This window comes from Lissotriton helveticus, chromosome 3_1 (genome assembly GCF_964261635.1).
Source record: "Lissotriton helveticus chromosome 3_1, aLisHel1.1, whole genome shotgun sequence".
NCBI classification, from domain to species: Eukaryota; Metazoa; Chordata; class Amphibia; order Caudata; family Salamandridae; genus Lissotriton; species Lissotriton helveticus.
Genome location: NC_136061.1, coordinates 1,722,888,683 through 1,722,910,118, shown reverse-complemented (window position 1 = coordinate 1,722,910,118; position 21,436 = coordinate 1,722,888,683).

Below are 21,436 nucleotides of genomic sequence, written 5' to 3'. Positions count from 1 at the left end.
TTTGCACTGGAACTTTGACGCATTTCATTCGCTGCAACCCTGTTTCTTGTGGAAGCGTCATGCATCGCAAGGTACATTGACTTAAGTGCCGCATTTTAAGAACTGAACAGAACTAAGCTAAAACTACCATTCTTAGTATAGTATTGTGGATTTTTGTCATTTGTGGTCTGTGTTAAATCTATTTAAATAATACTTATTTTTAATATACAACTATATGGTGTCCATCTGTAGTGTTGTCACTGGATTACTGTATGTGGTCTCAAGTGCTTCACACACTGCCTCCGAGATAACCCTGTCTGCTCGTGCCAAGCTACCAAGGGGGTGAGCAGGGGTTATTTTAGGAGTGTACCCCTTACCCTGACTAGAGGCCGGGGTCCCTATTTGTCACAAGTACCTACCTGTGCCAACTAGAGACCCCCAAATCTAACATGAACCATTTCCCTCAAAGGTTAAAGCTGATATGCATCACCATTGGAGCTGAATTGTTTCCATTTAGCAGCATAGCATGCATGTGTTTGTCAAAGAATAGCCATGCATTCCACTGGAAAATGTAAGAACCCAAATTCTAAGGGCTCAGGTGCTAATTCACAGGATTTAGCTTCTTTAAGTTGGGATGTCAGATTACTCCCTTGTGCTGAGTAAGAAGGTCCAATCTGAGTGGAAGCTTCTTTGAGGTGAGATGGACATTTACAGTAGGGGTGAGTACCATTTTTGCGTGGCCCATGTTGGAGCCATTAAAATAACTGTCACTGCTGCATCTTCAGGCTACAGATGAGTGGGAGCGGCGGAAAACGATATCCTAATATCACAGAGGAGCTCATCAATGGGACATTGCCTACGAATTGTGGGTGTGGACTTGGTGTCGCCCAAGCACTCTCCATGTTTCAATTCCAGAAGAGTGAAGCCTTGAGGACCACTAACCATTGGTGCACTAAGCTAGAGGCCTTAAAAAGGGAAACAAACTTTTACTCTAAAATCTGTTTGCGGGGAGGATGCAAGAGTTGGTAAGGAATCTAATAGAGTCTCTCCCAGATAAGGCATTACAGAATGTAAATAACTTGTTCATCTGATGGAGACTTCTAGCTGCAGATTCCTTACTGTAGATACTCACACATTACCACCCCTGCGATACGGATTAAACTAAGAAGTCTTGTAGGACTGAACGAGCTAACTGACCATTATGCCGGACCAGAAAATCGAGGCAGTAGTGCTTCATAAATGTGTGCAAGGAAGTCTATGTTGCTGCCTCACAGATATCCAGGACAGGAGTTCTGCAAGCTAACACAGTGGTTGCAGACTAGGCTCTCGTAACCAGCAAGCCGTCAGGCGGTTGCTTTTGGCCAATGCGTAACAGATTTTGAAGCAGAGCACTATCTTCATGAGATGGCCCATTTCTGCACCACATCCACCTTCCCCATGAAGAGTTCATAGTCAACCCCCGAACTCTTGTGAGGTCATGGTAGAATGACAACACTCTTCTTAGGTTGAGATGATGGAGTGTCTCCATTTTTTTAGATGGGTGAGGCGGAGGTAAAATGTAGGCAGAGTGATGGATTGGCCTATGTGAAAGGAAGTTACCACCTTCCGTAAAAAATAATGCTACAGTGTGAAGTACCAGCTTGTCTGATAGATGCTAAGGTACGGAGGAAGTTCTGACAGTGCCTGCAACTCATTTATCCTATGTGAAGATGTTATCACCACTAGGAAGGCTGTTTTGATGGTGAGAGGCCAGAGTGGACAGTGGTATAGTAGCTCGAAGTGGGCATACGTCAGAAATGTGAGAACTAGGCTGAGGTCTCTGTAGTAATGTCTTACTCCTGTTGTCATGGCTTATGTTTGCATCGTTTTAATTGTGTTCATTCTCTCTTGGAACACAGGGACTCTGTGTTACAGAGAACAGAGGTTTCCTTCAGTCTTTTTGCCTGGGGGTACTGCTGTGTGATTTATTTTTTTTTTTTTTTTATTTTTATTTTTTTTTAAACCTTTATTGAACAAAGTATGGAAATACAGATTCTCGCCTACAACCCCTCGGGCCGGCCAAGAAACAGCACCAGGTATAGCACAATACACAGCTCATCAGCCGACAACCAGGGGTCCGGCAGCCATGGTAAGAAATTCGTTAAGTTCCAAATAACAGGATACGAGCGGTTTCATTTTATAACATTCAAACAACAAAAGAAAGAAGGCTGCACTCCGATCAGTATGGTCATTACAGATGTGGCAGGAAGAAGCGGTCAGGAAACAATACGGTAGACAGGAGAAGGTTCAGGGAGGGAGGGACAGAACGGGAGCCCAGAGCAAGTGAAATATCGATATAGCTGTACATGTGAGAGCCGAAGTGTACAGTCAAGGGGAACAAGGAGTATCAGGGGGATCCACGAGGGGGGGTTCACAAATGTCCCCACGGAATGCATTCCACTGGTTCCATATCCTACCCCACTTGCGGGGCCTGCCACGGGAAACGTAGACAATTTTCTCTCTGAACATGCACCAGTCCATGTTATCTTCCCACCCGGAAACCAAGGGTGCCCTCTGAGACCTCCATAACTGCGCAATGTCCCTCTTCGCGATCATGTTGCCCAGAGTCACCCATTGAGTCTGAGCAACATTACAGTCGGTCGGTTCCCACACATTCAATAGACAGCGCTTAGGTTCAGGTAGCAGCCGAACATTCGTGACTTCATTCATCACTTCATGCACTCCCCTCCAAAAGGACTCAACCACCGGGCACTCCCATACAATATGGAGGAAAGTAGCAAGCATACCACAACCCCGCCGACACAGTCCATCATCAGAAAAACCCATACGCATCAGTCGGGGACCAGTGACATAGACTCGGTGCAGGACTTTCAGCTGAACAAGTCGCAGGCGCGCCGGAATCGCGACCTCCTTAGGAGAGGACACCCCAGCCTGCCAATCCTCATCGTCTAGCTCCAGCCCATCGGCAGTCCAGGCGCCATGCAAATGGACAAGCAAGTCCGACCGAACATTAATAAGTTTCTTGTAAATAAGAGAAATAGTGCTGTCTGGAACATGACCGTCCAGCACCCTATCCTCCAGGGGGGAACTCTCCGGAACATCAGAACCGGCCGGAAAAACCGACCCAACGGCATGGCGAACCTGAAGATATCGAAAAAATTCCGAGTCATGCAGACCATACTCTTGCTGTAGTTCCGCAAAGGTCTTCACTCTATCCTTAACCCAAAGATCGCTCAATTTACTAATCCCGATGAGGTCCCATCTATCGAATCCCTTTGACGTCCATAGTTCACCCAGCCTCTCCGCAGCAAATAAAGGGGTCGCCCCGGTAAGCCTATCCGACCACCCGGTAGCCGCGGTCGCGCTGCTCCAAACCCGCACCGCCACTGCCGTGGGACCCGTCAAGTTCCTCCTAGCACTCCTAGAATAAAATGCCCTGTAGTAATCCCCCCCAGGTAAGAGCCATCGGTCCATTTCAAAAGCCGGGTTCGGGACAGGACCATACATAGCATGATTCACGGCACTCAACTGGGATGCCCAATAATATCGTCGTATGTCGGGTAATGCAATGCCCCAGTCATACCAGGGTAGCGTGAGTTTAGCCAGTGCTATACGGGGCCGACCAGCCCACACCAGCTTCCTCTGGAGGCACTCTATTTCACGAAAATAGTGAGCCGGCACCAAATCCAGCGTGTTTTGTACGGCATACAGGAACCGGGGGAGGGACATCATTTTGAACAGCGCCGCACGTCCCAAGGGGGAGAGAGGCAGATTGCACCACGCCGCAACGTCCGACCGGAGCCGAGCGAGCGGAGGCAGCAAGTTCCGATCATAACGCAGCACAGGGTCAAGTGAGATATAAATCCCCAAATATTTAAAACCATCAGTGCAGACCGGGATCGGACATATTCGGGGCAGAGAAAGAGGGTCACTAGTAAGCGGAAAGATACAGGATTTAGACCAATTGATAACCAACCCGGAGTTGCGGCCAAAAGAGCGCAATACGTCAATAAGAACTCCCAGCGATTTGCGGGGGGACGTCAAGTATAACAGGATGTCATCAGCATAGAGAGAGACTCGGTCTTCGAAATCCGGAGACCAGCGTATACCTTTCAGAGAGGGTTCCCACCGAAGCCAGGCGGCCAGCGGTTCAAGCGCAAGCGCAAACAACAACGGCGACAAAGGACAACCCTGCCTCGTGCCACGCCCGAGAGCGAAGGGCTCCGAGGCTCTGCCATTAACCACCACCTGCGCGAGAGGCTGTTCATACAGGAGTTTAACCCAAGTGATGAATTTAGGGCCAAAACCGAACTTGGCGAGGGCGGCCCACAGATACGGCCACTCAACCGTGTCAAAGGCCATCGAAGCATCGAGAGAAACCAAGATGGCCGGCTCACGAAGAGATCCCGCCCTCGCAACGACGCCATGTAGACGGCGAAGATTGAGAGCAGTATTGCGCTGAGGGATAAAACCGGACTGATCCGGGTGAACCAGTCCGCTGATCACCGTGACCAGTCGATTTGCCAGTATTTTTGCCAATATCTTCGGTTCAGCATTCAGAAGGGAGATAGGACGATACGATGAGCAACGCTCGCGGGGCTTACCATCCTTATGAATGACCACAATGGAAGCCAGCCTCTGGTCCCTGGGAAGAGAACCAAGATCTCGCGAGGCCGCGAACATACGCAACAAATACGGCGCCATTTTGTCTGGACACAATTTATACAACTCAACCGGTATACCATTAGGGCCCGAAGCCTTTCCCGAGCGAAGGGAGCGAATGGCAAGCGCAACCTCATCGGCGGAAAAATCAGCCTCCATTAACACCTCGTCTGACTCCGAGAGACTGGGCAACACAAGGTCACGAAGTAACAAGCACGAGTCCTCCTCCGGGAGGCCCGAAACCGGGGCATACACGACCCGAAAATGCTGAGCAAACACCTCAACTATCTCCACCGGGTCCACGACTCGCACTCCATCATCTCTCTCAATCACTGGCACCACACGATTCAATCTGTCTCTCCTATCCAGCCACGCAAGCAATTTCCCGGCCTTATCACCCACATCATAAAGTCGCCCTTGCTGCATGCGATGCATCGCCTCAGCAGCGGCAGTCACAAGTGCCCTGTATTCAGTTTGCTTAAGAGCCAAAACATGCAGAATCTCAGGCGTCACTCCAGTCTCCAACCGCCCCTCAAGCACTGCAATCTCAGATTCCAAACGCACCACCTCCTCTTGGTTACGCCGCTTCTCATCGGCCACAAGGGACAAGGTCTGACCTCGGATCACCGTCTTGTAGGCCTCCCACAGTGAAACCGGGGAGGAGACAGAACCCTCATGCTCTGCAAAGTAATAGTCCACACATTTGACCACCTCGGATCTGAGTCTAGGGTTCTGGAAGTGCCACGGATTGAGCGGGGCGATACGGCCCCCGTCCCCAAACAAATGTCTAAGTGAAACCATATCGGGGAATGGTCCGAGATCCCCCTAGCCAAGTGTCTGATTTCACGCACCGAGGCCAACTGCACCATAGGCACGACAATATAATCAAGTCTCGAGAGACTTCCGTGAGCCCCCGAATGAAAGGTATACTGAAGTTGGCCAGGGTGCAGCTGCCTCCAACAATCGGCCAACCCAAAGGCATCAAGGAATTTCCCCAACCACAACTGCGATGCAGGGAGGAGCCGGGGGGGGGGCTACGATCACTCTCACCATTTGCCACTGAATTGAAATCGCCACCCAGCACAAGCAAGCCCTCGGGCAGGCCCAGAATGACCTTGCCCAAGTCAGCGAACGTGGTAGACTGCAGCCCAGGCGGAACATAAATAGACAGTATGGAGATCAATTTCCCCTCCCACCTCCCGGTAACGCCAGCATAGCGACCCCTATCATCTAACAGTATGGTATCCACCTCCAAGGGAAGGGAATTCCTGACCAGGATACCAGCCCCCCTCGATCCCGAGGTGAAGCCGGAGTGCGCCACCAGACGATAGCCTCTCCTGTTCAAAGCATGGCACGTGTTGCCCACCAAATGGGTCTCCTGAAGCAGGACCACATCCGGGGAGGACCTCTTCAAGTATTGCAGCACAATCCCACGTTTTATCCTGTCCCCAAGACCATTAACATTCCAGCTCAAAACCCTAAGCCCCCTACCTCCCATCCCTGAAGCAAACCGACCGCACTCCCCACCTCGAAACAGTCATGTGAAAGCAAGTGATAAACAGAGCACAGCCTCGAATCAAACAAGAAGAAAAAAGCCCCCCCCCACCCCCAAGGAACCCAACAATATCGAACCCCCCACCCTGCACCCCTGCGGTAGACCCAAAAGCCACCCCAACTTGCAGTGTGCCTGTCGCCCCATTAAACTAACCTACAGAAAGAGAGAAAGAAATCCCCAGAGGAGGAAGACCCCTCAGACCCCCTCACACCCCCGGGCAGTCACATAATACTCAAAAACACTGTCCGGCAGCCCCTGCGATGTAATCCGGCTCGCCAACGTAGACTCACTGCTCGTGGTCCTCCACTCCTCCCTCGGCCCCTCTCGAGTCTTCCGGGCCATCAGTACGCGTCGGTAAAGTGTCCAACCAGTCACTCACCACCTCAGGGCGGTCGAAGAAAAAGGCACGCTCAGCATGTTCGATCCTCAGGCGAGCCGGGAAAAGCATGGCATACTTCAGTCCCAGGTCCCTGAGGCGCCTCTTCACGCCCGTAAAGCCCATCCTCTGCTTCTGGACGGCTTGCGTGAAATCCGGATAGAAACTTATGGAGGCGTTCTCAAATTTAATGGGCCCAGTGGTTCGCGATGCCTGCAGGATAGCGTCTCTATCGCGAAAGTTAAATAGTCTAGCTATAATAGGCCGTGGAGCGGCACCCAGCTTCGGCTTGCTTCCCGGAACACGATGGGCCCTTTCGACCGCGAACAATTTACTTAGGCCCTGCGCCGCCAGATGCTTCAACACAAGGTCCTCCACCAGGATATCAACAGGCATATCGGCAGAAGTCTCCGGGACACCAACGATGCGGACGTTGTTGCGCCTGGCCCGGCCCTCAAAATCCTCCAACCGATTGGCAAATAGGTCACAAGTGGTCCGGAGAGTACGGACCGTGGTCTGGAGGTCAGAGACATCCGTGGTCAGACTAGCGGTCTTAAGATCAAGAGATTTGACACGCTCGTTAGTTTTCCCAAGGTCCGCTCTGATAAGGGAAACATCAACCGCCACTGTGTCTATTTTAGCAGCCAGGGTTTCATACTGCTGGCCCATGCTGGATTGAATACTCGCAATGGCGCCCATCACGTCTTTCAGAGTAGGCTCCTCACCATCAGGAGCACCGTCCCCAGCTTCCTCCAGGGCACCACTCGATCCGCCCGGGGAGCCCTTGGGTCGAGTAAAGCGATCAATGGTCTGAGACTGGGTGGCCCCCCCTCGGGACGAACCTCTTGCGCCGCGTCTCTCGACCACTGTCCTGCCCGTCATGACCGGGGAGAAACTCCAGCTGGAATTGCGAAACTCGGACAAAACAGCCTCCGTCGAGGCAGGCGCCGAATTGCGAGGAAACAAGGGCACAGCACAAGACCAGGCCAGCAGTTGCAGAGTAAGAACTCCAATCAGGAAGTGGGCTGGCACAAGGAGCAGAAACGAAACCGAAAGCACACCAAGGGAAGAGGGCGTGGCCTACCAGCCGCTGTTGTTCGATTGCCACCTGGGTACCTCGGGGACTCGAGCCCCCGGTTGGCATACGTGGTAGGCCTCAAAGTTCAGGTCGCAGTAAGTCCAGCGTGCGACGGCCAAAACAAGTCACGAAAAGAGCGCTGGCATCAGCAGGGCGTCAATGAAAAAGATCCGTCGTCAGAATCAGGATAGATGACAGGATAGTCGCCGGAGGTGGAAGGGGTCCCGGGAGCTCTTAGCTCACGCGTCCATCTTGGAATCGCGCGAAGCCCCTCCTCCGCTGTGTGATTTATTAAAGAGTTATTACACTAAGACGTTGTCAGCCATTTACTTCATGTGGCGATGAGCTGGAACGGAGTACCCCCAAGTTATGAACCAACTGGCTATGTTTCAAAGAAGTGTTTGGTGAATTAGGTAACTGACTTTCTCCTTTTTCTTCTTTTCACGATTGAGAGAGCGTTACCAATGATGATAAGTGGGTAAACTGGTAATTGTCAGCCAGCAGCCCATTGTGGCGGTTCTACCGTGAGGTGCTCTCTCTCTTTCCTCACATTTTTTCATTGTATGGAAAGTGGGGTTTGTAGGTGGTAGTGGACGTGTGATTTTTTGTCTATAAATGCGACAGTGTGACCTATCTGAATAAATAAAATTCATATATAAAAAGGGAATGAAAGAATATTGGACATCCCAATATGTCACGTCCATAAGGAAACGTGTGTCCTCAAGGAGGAGTCCTGTGTTGTTTATATAGGGTCTGAGTGGGGGGCGGCCTCCTCCTTTTCTTCCCCCTGGGCTCCAAGTAGATTGAAGAATTAGGTGACTCACCAAGTCTGAAAGGTGACAATTTCGCCATCCGACTGCGATTCTGAGGTGTGGGAGGTGTGTCGAAGGAGCACCGCGCACTTTCGAAGGGCTATCCTTGGCACGTCTGCAGGATAAAGTCTTGCACAAGAAGAAAATAGAATCTGAAGTTACAGGAACTGTGCTGGTCTGGCGGAACGTCGATCGTGGTTGCTGACAGAAGAGGAGAAGCTGCAAGTACGGTCAGTTCACGTTTGGACAGATTCTTAGTTGCTCCGTGTTGCCTGTGTGGGAATCGGCATCGACGAGCGGCTGAGAGAGGCCGAGCACTTGCCAAGGCCCACAAGAGTGATTTTGCGCATGTGTGTATTGTAAGAAAGTGGCTTTATATATACTGGACCAAAATAAGGTACAGTGTGTATAGAGTCCCCAGTCCCCAGAGGTATGACAGAGGTTAAAGTCAGATATGACATTACTCTCTAAAGTAGTAGCGTGGTCGAGCAGTAAGGCAGTATCAGAGGACAGTGTAAAGCATTTTTTGTACACACTCAGTCAGCAAAAGGTTTCACACACTCAAAAACTGATCTCTAGGCCAAATATTTTATATCAAAAGATATAGTTTTATTTTAGAACCAACAGGTATCAAAATATACTTTCCTCAATATGAGTGACTTTAGGTAATTACTTTGCAAAAAGGCAATAGACTTTGTAAGAACAATATCTACTGTGGTTGCAATAGGCAACACAATTTCAAACACAATTTAACACGGAGCTAAATGGGTTTTTCTACATAAATGCAGCTGATTACTTTAAGGATTACTTTTCTAACCACAGGACTGGATCCTGGATTCAGTCTTGGGACATAAGCTGTAAACAGTTAAGTAAAAGCGTTTTGGTTACAATTGTGATTTTTAAAGAATATAAATGTATTTTCAAAGTTGGCACTTCGAAACTTTTCAGTGAAAACCCACCAATGTTATCCTACGGGAGGAAATTCAAGTCACTGGTAAAGTACGTTCTCGTTACTTTTGTAACCCAGTACTGGACTCCTAAGTTCAGCAGTTGGATCTTTACCCAAGACAGGTAAGTAATTAAGTTTTAGTAGTGGGTACGATTTTTAAGGAATATTTCTAGTTTTCAAAAATCGCCAGAAGAAATTTCAGAGAAAAACAATAAATGGTTTCCTATGGAAGAAAATTCAAGTTACTGGTAAGTACAGTTAGGATTACTTTTGCAGTTCAGTACTGGGCTTCTCTCCTGATCACAGGTGAGCATTTCAGAATTCGTTATTCGGCTGATTTTAGATGAATATTTTAAAGTTTCAAAACTCCACACTTAGAAGAAATTTCAAGTGAAAACCAGTCAATGTTAACCTATGGAAGGAAAGTGAGTTATCGGCTTTTAGGTAAGTACTCGACTGGTAGAGTTAAGGTTCTGGGCATAGACTCAGGGATCTCCCAGGGTCGGAAAGGTACAGTTGTTACACCCTCAGCGGCACAGGGGCAGCCGGGTGCAGAGAGAGTAGGCCCAATGCAATCCAATGGAGGGTAGGGGGCCTTTGGTTGGTGGCTGCAAGCAAGCAGGCCACGCGGCTGTGGGAGCTGAGCTCCTGGTCAGCTACTCAGGGCAAGTGGGGAAGTAGAGTACGTTAGTAGTTTCACTTCCAGCGGCACTCGGGCGGTTGAGGCAGGGTGCTTTTGAGCCGTTGGGCGCTCAAATGTTATCCAACGGGAAAGTTAAAAAGTGAACAAATGCTGCAGGCTTGGGACAGAGATTCTTCAGGTGCGACCACCACTTTGAGAGGTAAGTTGGGATATTGGAGAACAGGTAGGTACCCCACAGGAGGGCACAGGGGGCCATGGGGAGCAGGGTGCAGGGGTGTCTTTTGCTGTCGGGAAATCTTACCCTCAGCTGGTCCCAGATGGAGGGGTCCCTGGTTCTGAGGCTGCAGGCGTCATCTGGGTTGTCGAGGAGAGTCTTTGGGCTCCCAGTCCCTGGGGGGGGGGGGGGCGTCCTCGTGGTCTTGGATCACTCAGGCACAGGTCGGGCTTGGCGGGTGCAGAGTGGGCTGGATTTGCGGTTCCTGGCTGGCACCAGGGGTATTGCGGTTTGAGCAGAACCACTGCTCGTGGGAGTCCCAGTCTTTTGGAAGGTTCAAGGAAGGCAGGTCCTCCGGGGTTGTCGAGGTTGCTGCCCGATGGAGACACCGGAGTTTCGCAGGAGCAGGTGCAAGGATCAACAGGCCTGTAGGGTTCTGGGGCCAAGTCAGTGAGCATCGTCCTTTTGTTAGCAGCTGCACAACAGGTCTTCTTGTTTCTTGGTCTTCTTGTTGTTGCAATCGGGATCTAAGGAAGGAAGGTTCAGGGTGCCCCTAAATATTACATTTAGGAGCGTTACAGGTATGGCAAGGGCAGGGACTAATGGGTCCCGGTCCTGGGTTTGGTACACCACCTAGCCTGCTCCTCTCCTGTGGGAGGGGGGCAGGAGCCTAGCTGTGATTGGGCAAGGCTCCCCAGCTTCAAGATGGCCAGAGCCCAGAGTCGTGCTTCACCTCGCCTCTCCCACCTGAGGGGTGGGATTGGCATAGGCTGGCACACCCGCTTTCCCCACCAAGGGTTTCCTGCCATTCTTCCAGCCATAGAGAATTTCAGAACCGGTGGGGGCCAGTTGCTGAGTACAGCAAGTGGCCTAGAGAAGCTCACAAAGACGGTATGCCTTTGAAGCTTCCCCTGCCCATCCTGGGGGAGGAGGCTTGGCACCTCGTCCCAGGATGTGCATTGTTTCAGGCCCCCGAGAGCAGCAGGCTCTCGACCCAGGGGTCCAGAAACATGTCTGGTGGTGGCAGCCTCGGTAGCCACACAGTCAGGACACTGGGAGTTGGTTAGGTTTCAGGGGGCATCTCTAAGATGCCCTCTGTCGTGCATTTTACATTAAATTCAACACTGGTAACAGTGCAGGTTTAATGTGCTGGGATGTTTGATATCAAACTTCTCAGTCTTCAGTGAAGCCATCATGGTATTGTGGAGTTCCTAATGACGACCTCCCACACCATATACTCTTAATGGCAGCACTGCACTTACAGTGCCCAGGAATGCCCCTGGGTATTGTAGGGTCACAGGGCTCATGCACCTGTGCCCACACCACTGGCGCAGGGCACCCAGCTAGAGGGGTGACGGAGGAATGCCAAGGCAGTGAGCTTGTGGGCATGGCACACAGGGATGTGTGCCATGTTGACTCTCTGTTTAGTTCTGTACTTAGACACTCAGCCTGCCAAGGCAGTGTGTGGGTGCCAGGGTACAGGGCCCCTAAGGGTAGCACAATAAGTGCTGCAGCCCGTAGGGGTCTTCTCTGGTCCCCATGCCCTGGGTATCTAGGGTACCATTTACTAGGGGCTGACAGGTGGCCAGAGATGCCAATTGGGTTTTAGTTTCAACACAGTTTTAGGGAAGAAACACAGGCCCTGCGCACCTGGTTAGCAGGAGCAGAGGGCACACTCAGTCACAGCACATCAGCAATTCAGCAAATAGTGGGAGAATACCAATGCAAAAAAGATAGCACTTTCTCACACAACCCCCCACCCCCAAATGAAAGATGATGAAACTAACCTTGCCCTAGGGAGTCTTCATTGTCTAAGTGGAAGAACCTGGAAAGTCCATCTGCATTGGCATGGGCAGTCCCTGGTCGATGTTCCATTTCAAAGTCCATTCCCTGTAGGGAGATGGACCATCTTAGTAGTTTTGGATTTTCCCCTTTCATCTGCATTAGCCATCTGAGAGGTCTGTGGTCAGTTAGAACCAGGAAGTGAGTTCCAAACATGTAGGGTCTCAACTTCTTCAGGGACCAAACCACAGCAAAGGCCTCCCTCTCAATGGCACTCCAACGCTGCTCTCTGGGGAGTAGCCTCCTGCTTATAAAAGCAACAGGTTGGTCTTGGCCTTCCTCATTGATCCGGGATAGGACCGCTCCTATCCCTAGCTCAGAGGCATCAGTCTGCACTATGAACTGCTTGGAGTAGTCTGGTGCTTTTAGAATTTGTGCTGAGCACATTGCTTCTTCCAGGGTGTCAAAAGCCTTTTGGCAGCTAACAGTCCAGTTTACTTTCTTGGGCATTTTCTTGGAGGTGAGTCACAATGGACCCATATCCCTTCACAAACCTCCTGTAGTACCCAGTCAAGCCAAGGAGGAATGCCCTGACTTGGGTCTGGGTTGTTGGAGGTGCCCAGTCCATGATACTCTGAATCTTGGGCTGTAAGGGTTGTACCTGGCCTCCACCAACAAGGTGGCCGAAGTACACCGCAGTGCCCTGCCTTATCTGGCATTTGGATGCCTTGATAGTTAGTCCTGCAGATTGCAGGGCTTGTAAAACCTTCCCAAGGTGGACCAGGTGATCCTGCCAGGTGGAGCTAAATACAGCAATACCATCAAGATAAGCTGCACTAAAAGACTCCACACAGTCAGGACTTGATTCACCAACCCCTGGAAGGTGGCAGTGGCATTCTTTAACCCAAAAGGCATTACAGTAAACTGATAGTGCCCATCAGGTGTTGAGAATGCTGTTTTCTCTTTTGCTCTGGGGCCATGCCAATCTGCCAGTACCCTGCAGTTTAGTCAAAGGTACTGAGAAATGTGGCTGCCCCCAACTTGTCGATCAACTCATCTGCTCTTGGAATGGGGTGAGCATCTGTCTTGGTGACAGAGTTGAGTCCTCTATAGTCCACACAGAACCTCATCTCTCTCTTTCCACCCTGTGGATGAGGTTTGGGGACCAGAACCACTGGGCTAGCCCAGGGGCTCTCAGAGGGTTCAATAACCCCCAACTCCAGCATCTTGCTGACTTCAGCTTTGATGCTTTCCTTGACTTGGTGTGATTGTCGATAGATCTTGTTTTTGAGAGGGTTACTGTCACCAGTGTCCACATCATGGGTACACCAGTTGGTCAGACCAGGGGTCAGGGAAAAGAGACTAGCATACTGTTGCAAGACTTGCTTGCAGTCAGTCTTCTGCTGGGCAGAGAGGGCGTCTGAAAAGACTACTCCATCCACTGACCCATCTTTGGGCTGCAAGAGAGGAGATTAGGGGGAGGTTCACTCTCTGATACCTGTTCCTCATCAGTCATCATCAGCATGGTGATGTCAACCCTGTCTTTGTAGAGTTTAAGGTTTTTTTTTTTTTTAATTTTTTGTAAGTCCTCATCGAGCAAAATCGCTTAAGGTAAGGAGGAGTCAAAGGCCCCAGTGTCTATTCAGAGCTTTGGTTGTTGGGGGGGGGGGGGGGGGGGGCGATTTGTCTTGAAAGACACAGTTTCTGACCTCGTCCTTTTGGGGCCTTCTTTTGTCCAAACCGAAAGGTTCACGATTTTCGGCACTGGGGTTAGCTAGTCATTATGACTACTCTGATCAAGTGGTTGGCTTGAAATCGTAGTCTCTTTTGCCTTAATCATTGGACCCTCGGATAAATTGTAAATTGTAACTTTCCCACAGATTCAAGTATCTATTTTTCTTTGCGTGTTTCTTTTGAGTCTCAAGTTTATACACCCTTAATACTGAATTTAGCCAATCTGTGTGTTTTGGGGGGGACGTTTTAACCCAATTAATACAAATCTCTCTTCTTGCCAAGAGAATCAAGATAAAAGGATATTTTCCTCGTCTTTAGTTAGAGGCATGGGTGTTGCCTTACTTGGTATCCCAAAAATAACCATTTCTACGCTTACCTTTATCTGTCGATCTACCACGTCAATGAGGATCTTACCGATCAGGACCCAGTAGCTGTTTAATACCGTGCAGGCCTGGAACATATGTACATCGTCGGCTCTTTCTTCTCCACATCTAAGACATTTCTTTTGTTCATTACTGGTTATTTTGGAAAGCCTTTTTGGTGACCAGTATGCTCTGTGGATTGTGAATAGATGGTTTTTCTTCAGGGGGCGGATTTTACTACCCGTCCCATGATCGTGTTTGAAGAAAGCCAGAGGTTTGAGTGGTCTATATGGGGCATATCTTTTTCCCAGGTATCTTGTGGCGTTTTGTACTCTTCCTCTCCTGCTCTTATTAGGGCCCAGTACCAATAGGAGACCTCTTTTTCGAAGGTGGCTGGGTTCAAGAGTTTTTTTTCAATGATCTTGTCGCCTTGCAGTTTTTCTTTTAGAGTATTCACCCAGCTATTTAGCTGATAGAATTTAAATCTTGATATCGACCCCTGGGTTTCCTTGTATATTTTTTCCCATTTCACAATCTGTTTTTTTTCCAAGAGCTGTCCCCAGTGGTCTAGATTATGCTTTCTTAGTGGGATTGATAGTGCATCTTTTAGACACTCAGGGGTGCCCGGTGATTCCCAGATTGGCGCATGTTTGCTAAAATACGATATTTTTTGTGTTCTTCTTATCTCCAGCCATGATCTAGCTGCGGCCTTTATGATTTTAACTTTTATTTTTTAGAAAAATTTTGGATGACCAAATTTGTATAGGTAGTGGTCTTCACTGGTGCCGATGAGTGCTTTTAGGTATGTAGGCCAGTAGGATCCTGGTGTTTTGAACTGAAAGGATCTACAATATTCCAGTATATCCGGGCTGGCAATTCCCCCTTGTGTTTTGTTTCTTCTAAGTTTTTTCCAGGCTATTCGGACACCCTTAGCGGCCCAGATAAAACTCGATAGCTCTCCCTGAAGTTTTTTAATTTGCTCCGTATTAAAGCTCAGAGGGATAGAGTTGAATAAGTATGTGCATTTCGGTAGAAAAGTCATTTTAATTAAATTTGATTTTCCTAGGAATGATAGTTGTAGGCCTGACCAGGCCTTTAGTAGTTGTCTTAATTCTTTGTGTGTCCTTGAGAAGTTCAGGTTGGTTATATCTTCTAAGTCTTTTGTGTATTCAATTCCTAGGTATTTGATTTTGTCTTTAGTGAGAGGGTTTCCAGAGGCGGTGTTCCACTCAAGAATTTCTGTTTTGGTTTGGTTGACCTGGTATCCTGATACTGCTCCAAACTGGGCTATAGTGTCTTCTATTATGGGGAGTGAAATCATTAAGTTCCCAGTAAATATCATCAGGTCGTCGGCATATAAAGCTACCTTTTTCTCCCAACCTTGATGTTTAAAAGTTTGGATTTCTTCTTTCCCTCTTAGTAAGATGGCCAAAGGTTCAATGTAGAAATTAAAAAGGAGGGGGGAAAAGGGGCATCCTTGTCTGGTGCCTCCTTTGATAAGTACGCTGTCAGTAAGGGCATCATTTACTAGAATTCTTGCATTTGGTTTTGAGTAGATATTGGATATAGCGCTTTCCATTTTTTCACCTAGATTAAATTTAGACAGGGTAGCGTTCAGAAAAGGCCAACTAACTCGGTCGAAAGCTTTTGCCGCGTCAAAAGTTATTACAGATAGTGGAACAGTATCTTGAATTGCAATGTCGATGATGGCAATGAGCTCGTGGGACAATTCATGTATTTGCCTGCCTTTAATGAAACCCTTTTGGTCTGATTGGATTAGGGACCCTGCCACTGCCCCTAATCTTTTGGCCAGGATCAGTGTATATATTTTATAGTCCGTGTTCAAGAGGGAGATGGGCCTGTATGATTCGTATTTTGTTGGGTCTTTTCCTGGTTTTAGAATAATATTGATGATTGCGTCGTTCCATGAGTTTGGGGGTTTTTGGTTGTCTTGAAATATGCAGTTTAGGAGTTCCGAAAGTGGGGCTAATAGTGTTTCTTGGAGATGTAAGTATAGTTCATTTGGTAGGGAGTCTGGGCCGGCGGCTTTTCCTCATTTTAAGCAATTTAATTGCGGTTCTGACTTCCTCTTTCGAGATCTCTTGGTTAGGGGCAAGCCTCTGTTCCTGCGAGGTCACTGGGTTAGTTATATTCGTTAGAAAGTTTTGAATTTGATCTTCTGTGGTAATTAGGTCGTCCGTGTAGAGGTCCTCGAAGAAGCGTTTAAATTCTTGCCTAATTGTAGTACCTTCTGAGGTGTATCCTGTATTGTCCAATCTTTGTATCTTTGTAATTATATTTTTGTTTTTTCAGTTTTCGCTTTCCAGGCTAGGATCCTCCCGCATCCTTACCCATATTCATAATGAGAAAGTTTACTAGCTTCCCATTTATCTCTCACTCTTCATTCCAGAAAGTCATGGAGTTCTTTTTCTTATTTCTTATGTTTTCCTCTATGTCGGCGGTTAACTTGCTACAGTCAGCAGTTTTAAGGTCTAGTTCTAGCGATAGTATATCTTTTTCAATCTGTTCAACAAATAACTTCCTTTCTTTATTTCTGTACGATGCTATGCTGAGGAGTTTCCCTCTGATAACTGCTTTATAGGCGTCCCAGGCAGTTTGTTTTGTAGTTCCGGCCTTGTTAAGATCAAAGAACAGTTTTGTTTCTTCTTCAAGGTTTTTGTTATAGTCCTCCACTAGGAATATACTCCTATCTAGAAGTCCACCTTTGGTGAAGTGCTGAAGTTTTAAGCATCAATATAATTTGTACCGCTGAGTGGTCAGAAATATGTGCAGGGAACCACTCGACCTTTTCTGTTTGTTCCACCAGACTCCTACTGATGAGAAAATAGTCTATTCTGGAGGCGTGGCCTAGTCTTTTGTTCTTATACGTGAATCGATGGTATATATTACCTTTTTCTTTCCATACATCGACCAGGCCCAGGTCCTTTGTATAACGCCCTATCCATTCTCTCATATTTGGCAGGTTGGGGAGGTTCTTTGCGGGGTGTCTATCTTCTGAGAGATTTAGTAAGATATTAAAGTCTCCTCCCAATATTATTGGGGAGTTGGTTGCTAGGAGGTTGACGTATAGCTTCTTTACTGGTTCAGGGTCATCCGAATTTGGGCCATAATAGCCGACCAGGGTATATACATTGTTATAGATCATTGCCGTCACGATGGCCCATCTGCCTTTTCTGTCGACTTCTGTTTCTTTGATTACTGCTTTCAAAGATGTTTTAAGATGATTGCGACTCCTTTTATATTACAGTTTGATTCGTACAGATACAGTGCTCCATCCAACCCTCAGTTTTACATATTGGTTCCCACTCCTCCTTCGTTAAATGTGATTCCTGGATTAAAATTACTTCGCTATTACATTCTTTTAAGTACTCCAATATTTTCATTCTCCGTAATTTAATTCTCATTCCATTCGTATTCCACGTTAATATTTTTAGTTCCTTTTCTGTCTTCTTATTACTGGCCATCATCATTGGACTTGTCTTTATCCCTCTCCTCCTGGCCTTTGTACTCCTCTAATGTTGCTGTTTGGACTTCATTCTTTTCCCCATTTTGCTCCCCACCGTGTGCTTTATTTTTTTCTTTTTTAGTGCTTGTGTGTAGTTTCCTTCCCCCACCCTGGAGAAGCCTCCTTTTCCTTCTTTTTTCTGGGCATTGAGACTGCCCTTTTTGAGCTCCTTGCCTTTGGTTTGTTCAAGTTTAGCTTTTCTTTTTCTTTTCCCACCAGTATATTAGCAGTTTTACTTCTTTCTCCTCCTTTTTTTCCCCCATCTTTTATGGTGGTGCATAATTTGTTTCCTATTTTGAGCGAGTTTGGTCTTCCTGCTGGGTCTTGATTTGTTCGATTAGCCCTGCCACTTCTTTCGGGTCTCTTATGTTGAACATTTTATTGTTCCACATGATTTTGAGAAGCGCTGGTAAGCGCATCTGCACATTTGCTCTGAGTGCCTTTAATTAGGGCATAAGTTGGCCGAGCTCCCATTGTCTATCTTGTGTTGTTTTAGATAGATCAGATCTAATTTTGCAGGACCTGTCGTCCTTGGTGTATGATACAGCTTTAAGGCCTTCGCTGACTATTCGCTCCTTCAGTGAGTAGGTCATAAAGTTGATTAGAACTTTCCTCGGGTGTTTCCTTAGTTTCCCCTTCCTAAAGGGGTCTCGATGTACCCTTTGGATGTCATCATTTAGATTTACAGATTTAGCCCAGGGGATTTTTTCCTCTAGTAGCTGGATTATGAAGCCTTTAATATCGTCACCTTCCAGTCCCTCCGGGATATTCAGGATTTTGATGTTGTTTCTTCTGGCGTGATTTTCCAGGGACTCCATTTTTTCACTTATCTCAGCTTTCTTGGTCTTAAGTTTCGGGATTTCTTTGTGGTTTACCTCTGTATTCTTGTTTAGTGCTGCGATTTCGCCTTCGGCATGTGTCACCCTGTCGATGAGAGTATTTATTTTCTGATCCAGAGCCTCGCATACTTCCTGTGTTTTGGACTGGTTTTTTTCAGAGGTTGCAAATTTAGTTCTAAGCTCCTTCATCATTTCTTCGAGAACATTCTCAGGAATGGTAACATTCTTGCCAACTGTAGCCTCTATCTTGAGCTGGCTCCTCCTTGCTTCTGTTGGGAGGTTGCGGATTCTTGCGGTCTTCTGAGGGTTCCAGCTTATGTGGGGATGTTACTGTTTGTACGGTTGCTTCGGTTTGATCAAGGCCTTCTTTCAAGGGATGCTCCCTTCTTGGAATTGCTCTATTAAGTGTCGATGGATTGACAGTAGGAGGTTTTTGCCTAACTGAGTTATGTAGATATTGTTGCTGTTGTAGTGGGTGCCTCTCTGTACCGTCGCAAACCTCTTGTACCTCTGTTGATGCACGGCTTCTGCTACTGCTCGTTTCTATCTCTGCTGCCACTTCCTTACTTCGAAAGGATAATCTGTGTCCTGCCTTCCTGTTTGTGCGGCGCGCTTTCACTGCTTCTGCCCACACCTCGAGAGAGTGGGGGGCCACTTCGGTGGTAGGCTCCGTCTTTTTTGGTTAATGTTTTCAGATTGGGAGGGGGGGCTAGGCCTAGCAGGGTCCTTATCTTGTCCGTCTCTTTAAGTTGCTTTAAGTTGTTTTCAGATTGCTCCTCTGTATCTTTTCCGGTTGAATTTTCTCTCTTCTGGGGGCTCTTCTGACACAGCCTTTTCTCCTATTATTTGAGATTGTGCTGATTTAATGTTCTTAGGTGCTCTTTAACGCTCTTCTCAGAGGGTGGCAGAGGATGACAGGGGAGATTGGTTCATTGGTTAATTGGTTTATTTCTGCGCTCTTGAAATTGAATATGTTGGGGTAGTGAACATACAACGTGGGTGCATGGGATGCCCAGGTGAGTAAGGTGGGCAATCTGAAGCGGTACTGATTACAGAACCATGAGCGAGCAGAGTTTAAGGCGGTTTACATGGATACCCTTTTGGTGTCCTTCTTGTGCCCAGGTCCACTAGGTAAGTGACCTCACTTTTTCTCCAGGAAAGGGTAAGGGCCACTCCATCTGTCTTGGAGAGCCCTTGGTGCCACTGGCTCCAAAGTCCACACCTGTTGCCCAGGTTGAAATCCAACCAGTGCAGCTTTTTGGTCATACCAGTGCTTCTGAAGCTCCTGGCTGGCCTCAAGATTCTTGGATGCCTTTTCCATATATTCAGCCATTCTGGACATTAGGCCAAGCACATAGTCCACAATGTCCTGCTTGGGTTCTGAGAGAGGCCTCTCCCAATCCTCTTTCACAAGACAAAGTGGTCTCCTTACAGGATGACCAAACAGAAGTTCAAAGGGGGAAAACCCTTCTCCTTTCTGTGGCACTTCCCTATAAGCGAAAAGCAGGCATGGCAACAGGACATCCTATCTCCTTTTGAGTTCTTCAGGGAGCCCATGATCATATATTTCAATGTCTTGTTGAATCTCTCAACAAGGCCATCGGTTTGTGGATGGTATGGGGTAGTAAACTTGTACTGCACACCACATTCCTTCCACATGTGCTTCAGGTAAGCAGACATGACGTTGGAACCGCTGTCTGAAACCCTACCCTGATGAAGACACCCAGGAGGGCCTTGGCTGCTGCAGGAGCTGTAGTAACCCTAAAGGGAATTGCTTCAGGGTACCTAGTAGCATGATCCACTACCACTAGAATGAATTTGTTCCCTGAGGCTGTGGGAGGTTCAAGTGGACCTGCAATGTCTACACCTACCCTTTCAAAGGGGACCCCCCACCACTGGCAGTGGTATCATGGGGGCCTTTGCGTGGCTACCTGTCATGCCACTGGCCTTACAGGTAACACAGGAGCTTACAAACTCCTTCACCCTTTGATGCATCTGGGGCCAGTAGATGTGACTAACTAGCCTTTCCCAAGTTTTGTTTTGCCACAGATGCCCAGCTAGGGGGATGTCATGAGCCAAAGTTAGGAGGAACTCCCTGTACTTCTGTGGCACTACCACTCTCCTGGTGGCTCCAGGAGTGGGGTTTCGTGCCTCAGCATACAGTAATCCCTCTTCCCAATAAGCTCTGTGGGTACCACTGACATCTCCCTGTGATTCTGTAACAGCTTGTTGCCTCAGGCTTTCAAGAGTGGGACAGTCTTGCTCACCCTGGCACAGCTCTTCCCTAGTGGGTCCCCCTGGGCCCAGGAGTTCAACTTGGTAAGGCTCACGTTCCATGGGCTTAGTTCCCTCTAGGGTTTCCAAGTCCTCTCCCTGAGGAGAGGGGTCCTGAGAGGTTTGCTGTGTAGAAGCTGGTCCCCCAATCTTCTTGCTTTTTCTCTTGGTTGGTTGTGCCATACTTTCAGGCTCCAAACCTATCTGTTCACCCTTCTTTTTGCTCTGTGCTCTTGTTTGCACACACACCAATTCAAGGATACCCAGCATGGCTGCATGGGTTACTTGCTCAACTTCAGCCCAGGATGATGTTTCTAGGTCATTTCCAAGCAGACTGTCAGCTGGCAACTTCTGAGAGACCACTACCTGTTGCAGGCCAGTAACCCCCCCACCCCCCACTCCCCCAGCCTAATGTCACCATAGCCATAGGATGAATAGTGGTAACAGTGTCAGCATTGGTGACTGGGTGTGTTTTCCCAATCAGGTATTGCTCTGGGAAAACCAGTGTATTTCCCACCATAGTGACACTGGCACATGTATCCCTCAGGGCTTCTATCCTAGTTCCATTAATGTAAGGGTATTGCAAATACTTTTTCAAGTTGGGTGGCCACACAGCTACAGTGGCAAACTCCACTTCCCCCAAGGAGACTA